Genomic DNA, 7202 nt, shown 5'->3' on the forward strand with positions numbered 1-7202 from the left:
AGATCTCTCCTCAGCCCCAGGGCCTTCAAGTATGAGTTGAAGCAGATGGAGGCTATAAGAAGAGGTCTCTGGTCAGAGATAGGATAGAGGAGCAAGAGAAGATTCCAGAAGCCAGTCTGGTGATATTTCAAGTTTGTTTTTTCTCCTATTTAATATTTAATATCACATAAGCCAGGTGTCTGCAGAATGCAGTATAAGTGCCACGCGTAGACTTAGTAAAGGGCATCAGGGAACAGCACTCACATCACACATCTGACCGCTGTAACCAGAACCACAAGGAGCCCAAATGGTAAATCCCGAAGCTTCAGGCTAAATATGGCTCGAAGGCTCTTTGTCCCGGTGGGGGCTCCAGAAGTTCTCATGTCATCCCTGTTCCTTCCACGGGCCAGGCTGCCTGCCAGCTTGGACTTGCCATCGCTAAGACGGGATGATCAAGGTCACTTAGGTTCACAACAAGCATTCCACCTAAGTCTGAAGTATTGAAGGAAAATCCTCATTGTCTTTGTTTACTCTGATGAATGTCACATGCTCTTTTTTTGTTTGGTTTTAACAGGTTCACAAATTGATCAGTGACCTGAGTCAATACTTTCCCAAAATATTGATTCTAATCACATGGCTTGGCCAGTTCTGCATGGTGAAGCCGCTACCTGCATACTGTGGGGTCCTCAAGCATTGTGCACCTACGTCTGCAGAAGTTGACTGGGGCTCCCAAGACCATCTGGATCCACACAGACACAGAGCGAACCCCCTTCACCCAACCCTATGATGCACCCAAGTACTGTGGTTGCCCCTGGAGCAGGCAGAGACGTAGGCTGCGTATTTGCTTCCCTCTAGTGGCAAGTCCTGGATTAAGCCTCGGGACTCTGTCCTCCATGGAATGAGCCAGTGCCTTCCAGCTTCACTCCCAGACCATTCCCAGACAGCCAGCCCAGAAGCTAAGTTCATTTTTTTCACTGAACACTGACCAGAACCATGGCTAAAGTTTATAGAATGCTTACTCAGTGTCGCACACTGGGCAACAGACTTTATAGAAGTGTGTCATTTAATCCACACAGTGAGGAGGTACCATTTAGTAGTAGTCCTGTAGAAGATGGTGCGGGGAGGAGAGCCATGCTGGAGAGAACGGAAACGGCTCAGCTAAGGAGTTCTGGAGCTCGGATCACACCCCAGGTCCTCGACCAAAGAGCGCAGGCTCTTAACCTCTGTGCACACTGCGTCCCTCAATGCCCACGAACTTAGCTACATTCAGATCTACGGCTCACACCTGCATGGCCCACTCCCAGTACGGAAGCTGTAGGCTGGGCAGTGTGAAGGTAGGCCATCTGTGGACATATGAAAACGTCTCATGCATGTATACAAACCCAGTACAGGAATATAGCCTTTAGCATGGATTGACACCATAAGGCTTTAGAACCTTATTCGGGTCAAGTCCAGGATGGCTAGCAACATATTAATCCAGACCTGGAAAGGGAAAGACTGTTTCTCTCTGTCTGTCATGGGCTCTCCCTTGGTGGGACCCTTTTGCCTGAGGAGAGAACAGACTCCACAGGGCCAGTGCCCGGCATAGCTACCAACTGTCTTCCTTGAACATCCCCTTCCTTTGCTAGGGGATCACGTTACTACCTACGAACACACCAGACACAGCCCCCACAGGACAGGAGGAAGGAAACAGCCCAGTTTATGTCAAACCTGTCTGATCTGCTTGATGAAAGAGGATGGCTGGATTGATTCTGAGTCATTATCAGTTCAAGTTTATTTATTTATTTATTTATTTATTTATTTATTTATTTTAAGATTTTATTTATCTATTTGACAGAGAGAGATCACAAGTAGGCAGAGAGTCAAGCAGAGAGAGAGAGGAGGAAGCAGGCTCCCTGCCGAGCAGAGAGCCCGATGCGGGACTTGATCCCAGGACCCTGAGATCACGACCTGAGCCGAAGGCAGCGGCTCAACCCACTGAGCCACCCAGGCGCCCCTATCAGTTCAAGTTTAGATAGAAGAAAGATGAGCTGTGTACAGGGTCTCCCGCCAAAACCCAAGTGTTCATTTCTGTTTGGCTAACTGCGTCTCTTTGGTGTTGCCATGGCCAGGGCCCTCGGTGCTGGCTCAGTGCACCACCTGTCCTCAAGGGCTGGTTGGCCGGATGCGTGTGAAAGATTTTCTTTCAAGCCACCAAAATGCTGTGAATCTGGCTTCCTTCAGGTTTGTGCTCAGTAATACTTGGGTTAGAAGTTCCGTAAAACCTTCAATGATGTTCATAAAGTTTTCTTTTTTATTATCCCATCAAGTTAAACCTCCAATCTATTAGATATGTTTATTTTTTTATTCCATAAATGTTTTTCAAGCAATTATGTGCAGTGCTGTACCTTAAGTGCCTACAGATGGGGACAGCATAAGCCACATTCTAAGTGGATTGTTAAACTACAGGGGGCACAGACTCGAACACAAATACCTATGACATGTGGCAGGGAATGTGCCTGGAGGACACTGATTTGGATTTGCCTCCAGCGATGTTATCAACACTTCATGTTGGATGTCACTTTTGTTCTTCACCCAATTGTTAACTTTTTCCCAGAATAAATGAGCCCTCTGTTCTTTCACCACGAAAGGAGCCGCGATGTCCACCCAAGTGGGACCTGGGGGGAGACGAGCATTGCTTCCTGTGGTCCCCACAGGGATTTAAGCCCTGGGATTCTCTGGTACAGCGGTGCCTCATTGCATCCCTCCCTCCTCCCCCTCCTGCCCCACCCCTGAGCAAAGCAGCAGCCACTGGGTCCTTAATGATCCATCATTAGTTATTAAGAGCCAATTGTGAACAGAGAGATAAAGCCAGGCTTGGGGGATGATGGGCTGCCCTAATTGTTCCCGGAGTGTGTGAAGAAGCTTGATGTTGGCTGACCATGCTTTCTCACAAGGCCCCCCGAGAGCTGATTCATTGAACCCTTCTGGATGGAGTCGAAGTCCCATGTCTCAGGGTGTCCAAAGCAAAGTGCGTGCATCCAAGAACTGCTTTCATGGATGGTCTTACAGAACACAGGGCAGAAGAGAGGCGTTAATGGTGGGTTAGAGGTGGGTTAATGGTTCTAGGACGGAGGCTCCTGCAGAGTGAGGGGCTTTGGGCTTTTCACCGCAGGAACTGGCGGATGATGACAAACACCAGGATTTGTGTCTGACAGATGCAGAGTGAGGGGTTTTGGGCTTTTCACCGCAGGAACTGGCTGATGATGACTAACACCAGGATTTGTGTCTGACTGATGCTGACGCCAGGATTTGTCCCTGTCACAGTCAGAGATCAAAATTGCCTTAACAGGAAAGTTGCCTTACAGAAATCAAAATTGCTTACTGCTTACTTACAAAATTGCTTACATTTCTTACAGAAATCAGAATTGCCTCACTTACAGGTACCTGACTTATAGGAAAAGTTGTATATCCAGTGTTTTCTGCCCTTACACTGAGGGGGACTTTGCTTTTAGCTAACTGCCATTTAACCCTTCTGGAAAGGCTTCGGGGTGTTTGGTTCTCAGAGGAATTGTGAGGGATGGCTTCCAACCAGTTCTTTTTTCTTTTCTTCTCTTCCCTTTCCTTTTTCTTTTTTTCCTTCTATCTTTCTCAGATTTTATTTATTTATTTATTTATTTACTTACTTACTTACTTATTTTCGAGAGAGAGAGCATGCAAGCAGGGGGAGGAGCAGAGGGAGAGAGAGAATCTCAAGCGGACTCCTCACTGCACAGAACCTGACACAGGGCTCGATCTCAAGACCCTGAGATCATGTCCTGGGCCAAAACCAAGAGTCAGATGCTTCAACGACCGAGGCCCCCAGGCGCTCCCATTTATTTTCAGACTGACTTCAGGACTGTGTGCTACACTTCCAAGGAGCTGAGGTCCTCTCCCCTCAGAGGAGTGTTGCTCCTGAGGCTGTATCAGGCAAAGGAAGGCTAACAGCAGGGGCTCTGGCAGGCTGTGGGAAGGAAGAGCTCGCCCACTGCCCGCCTCCTTCATACCCCGGAAAATAACATGCAGCCCACTCAGCCCACTGAGGAGTGGTCAGATGTGACTGTAGTTAAATAAAACTACAGAAAAGTTGGCCGAGTAGACTTAACGTGTCCACCATTAAGTTATTGCCTCTTGGCCCCAAATGCCACCTCTAATATTTGCTGCATGATGAGCACAATTCCCTTCAGTGTTTCTCCTCCGGAGCAAGCAAGATGGTAAGTTTCCTTGGTGGAGGGCCCTGGGAAGACAGGCCAGCACAGAGGAAGAGGTTCTGGGGCACTTAATCTTGAGGGCCGGGGTCTGTGGTGTGGCGTCACGACTCCCAGTGGAGGGACCCATCGGGATACAGTCTGCTTTCATGGAAACTATTCTCTACTTATAGTTATTTAATAAATTTAATCATTTAATTATTAATTATTTAATCATGGAGCCGAATTTTCCGCTTCTTCCTCTTTTTCTTTTTTTGAAATCATACCAAGTATATTTTCCAACCACAACGGTACCAAAAGTAAGGATTAACAATAAAACAAAGCTGGAAAATCTATAATTTAAATACTTAATGTGTAAATATTAAACAACAGACCCCTGCACAAGCAATAGCCCAAATAAGAAATCAAACAGCAAATCAAAATATGTCTCAGAACATGAGAAAAGAAAGCACAGTATTCCAAAACCTGTGGGAGGCAGCAAAAGCAGATGTTATAATGAAATTTATGCTATAAATGCTTGTATTAAGAAAAAAAGTTCAAATAATTAACATAACACCACAAGGAACTAGAAAAAGAAGAAACTTAGCTGAAATTTAGTGGAGGAAGAAAATAACAAATAAATAACAGAAATAAATAAAATCAAGACCAGAACAAACAATGACATAACACTGAAAGTAGTGACAAGTTTTTCATCCCAAATAAACAAAACTGGCAATGCTTTAACTAAACTAAGAAAAAAAAGAGAGAAGACTCAAAACCAAATTGAGATATGAATTCTCCAAAACCACCTGTGCAGTAGATGATGACAAACGTATTTGATATTATTTTATGTCCAAATAAAATTGTCTTTGATATTAAAGTTCTATCTTCTACATTAAAAAAACAACAACAACAAAATGAGAAATGGAAAACAATACAAAAGATATCACAGAAATACATAGTATGATAACGGATTATTATAAACAATTATATACTAACAATTCAGGTAAAAAACAGATAATTCCTAAAAACACACAAGTTACCAAGTTTAAACCGTGGATCTTGAATCCAGGAAGCAGGAAATCTTCTTAAGCCAATAACAAACAATTCAGTAACAGACTTGAATTAGGAATCAAAAATCTCCCTGCACAGAAAAGCCCAAGGCCGCACGGTTTCACTGGTGAATTCTACCACACTGAAAAAAATAATTAACGATAATCTTCATCGAAATCAAAATCATACAAATAAGGGAATAGAGGGAACACATTCAGAATCATTCCATGAGGCCAGTACTACCCTGATACCAAAGCAGAATGAAAACAAGAACGAAAACAAAAATGTCCAGTTTGTCTGATAGAAGTGTGCTACTCCAACTTTCTTTTAACATCTATTTGCATGACAGATGTTTCTCCAACCCTTCACTTCCCAATCTGCCAGTGTCTTTAGTTCGGAAATGAGTCTTTTGTAGGCATATTTTCTTCTATTACTAATTTTTTCTTTCAGGAAGTAATGGGACAATTTATGAAGAAATTATTCATTACATTCAATACTTTAACTTCATTCTTGAGAATTTATCCTAAGAAATTATTTTAAAAATCATTAAGTTATAAATTTTTTTAAATGAAAAGAACTATAAATATAAGTGTGATGAAGCAAATTATATTGTATCACTTTGATGTAACGTTATATACTTAAAAGAAAAATTATGTGTTCTTATGCACAACTTATAAAACCTGGTCATGGATAGTGTTGCACACAAGAAATAAATACACTGGGACTACATAATTTTCAAGTGCTGTGCAGGTTCTAGGATTTTACCCTACTTACAAGCTAACAAGTTAGTCTATTACATCCTATTTCACAGATGCGGACAGAAGACATGAGACTTCTGGGTCAGAGACAAAGAACTTCATTTATTATTCACAGAGAAAGTGACAGGTAGAGCTTACCATGTTCTTTTGTGTTGGTTCCCCATGCCACCCAAATCCCATGAAGGCAATGCAAAAGGCCCTTCATGGATGCCTTCACAAGCAGAGGATTGCAATTCTCGGGAGAGGAACATGGAGCTTGGGAGATACCCCGGTTTTTCAAAAAGCAGAAACAAGCTTGCTCTTTCTTGGGGAGGGATGTTAACTCATCTACTGAGGCTGCGCACTGCAAGTATAACCCTGAGAAATAGCCCAGGCAAAGAGCATTCAAGCATTCTTGGCATACTTGGCAGGAACCTGCAGGGAGCTCAGCACCCTTGCTGGATTGCCTTTCCCAACAACAAAGTAAAAACTCGGCATAAGGCATGAAGACTGAAAAAGGCACGAAAAAATAAGTATAATTTTGTTAGTGTGGTAATATTTTCTTTAGGATTGTTCTGTGCTCTTGTCATATATATATATATTCATATATATATTCATATATATGACATATATGACATATATATATATTCATATATATATATATATATATATATATATATATATATATATATATATTCATTCATTCAGATACAAGCACTGGGCAGAAAACACAGTCCGATGTCAGTTTTCAGAAAACCAAGGAAGAGAATTCTCCACTCTTCCTGCTGCTATCATCTCTGTTTCTTTCCTTTGTCAGAGAGGCCTCCCAAATTCTCCCTGTCCTTCGGAGAGGGATATTAGGCGTCACTCATCTGTGAGTTATGATAATTTGTGTCTTCATTTTTAATTCTTGTACCATTTTTGCCTTTTTTTTTTTTTAATATTTAGGGACACCTCCTGAACAGTAGATAGGTACCCTTATCTTGTTACTGACCTTAATGTGAAAGCTTTTAAGGACTCACTTTAGTATGATCAATAGTTGTTGAATTTATCAAATATTTGTATGCATAGAGTGAGATAATCATGTTTTTCATCTTTATCTGTTGATGTGGTAGATTTTAGTGATTGTTTTCCTAATTTCCTTTCCTTTGGCCATTATGTATTATCATTCTTACATCTTGATGGATTCTGTTTGCTACTAGTTGGTTTTAAAGTTTACCTTTATGTT

At 42.2% G+C, this 7202-nt stretch overlaps 1 long non-coding RNA gene across 1 annotated transcript; it reads right to left on the minus strand.

Moving 5' to 3' along the window:
• Positions 1-4428: 4428 nt before the first annotated feature.
• LOC309865126 lies at positions 4429-6487 on the minus strand. The gene is made up of 2 exons (XR_014311970.1): positions 6134-6487; positions 4429-5379 (listed from the first exon to the last, which is right to left on the minus strand). It is a non-coding gene; the product is annotated as an uncharacterized lncRNA (long non-coding RNA).
• Positions 6488-7202: the final 715 nt, after the last annotated feature.

Source organism: Mustela nivalis (assembly GCF_964662115.1).
Source record: "Mustela nivalis genome assembly, chromosome: 5".
Classification (NCBI taxonomy): domain Eukaryota; kingdom Metazoa; phylum Chordata; class Mammalia; order Carnivora; family Mustelidae; genus Mustela; species Mustela nivalis.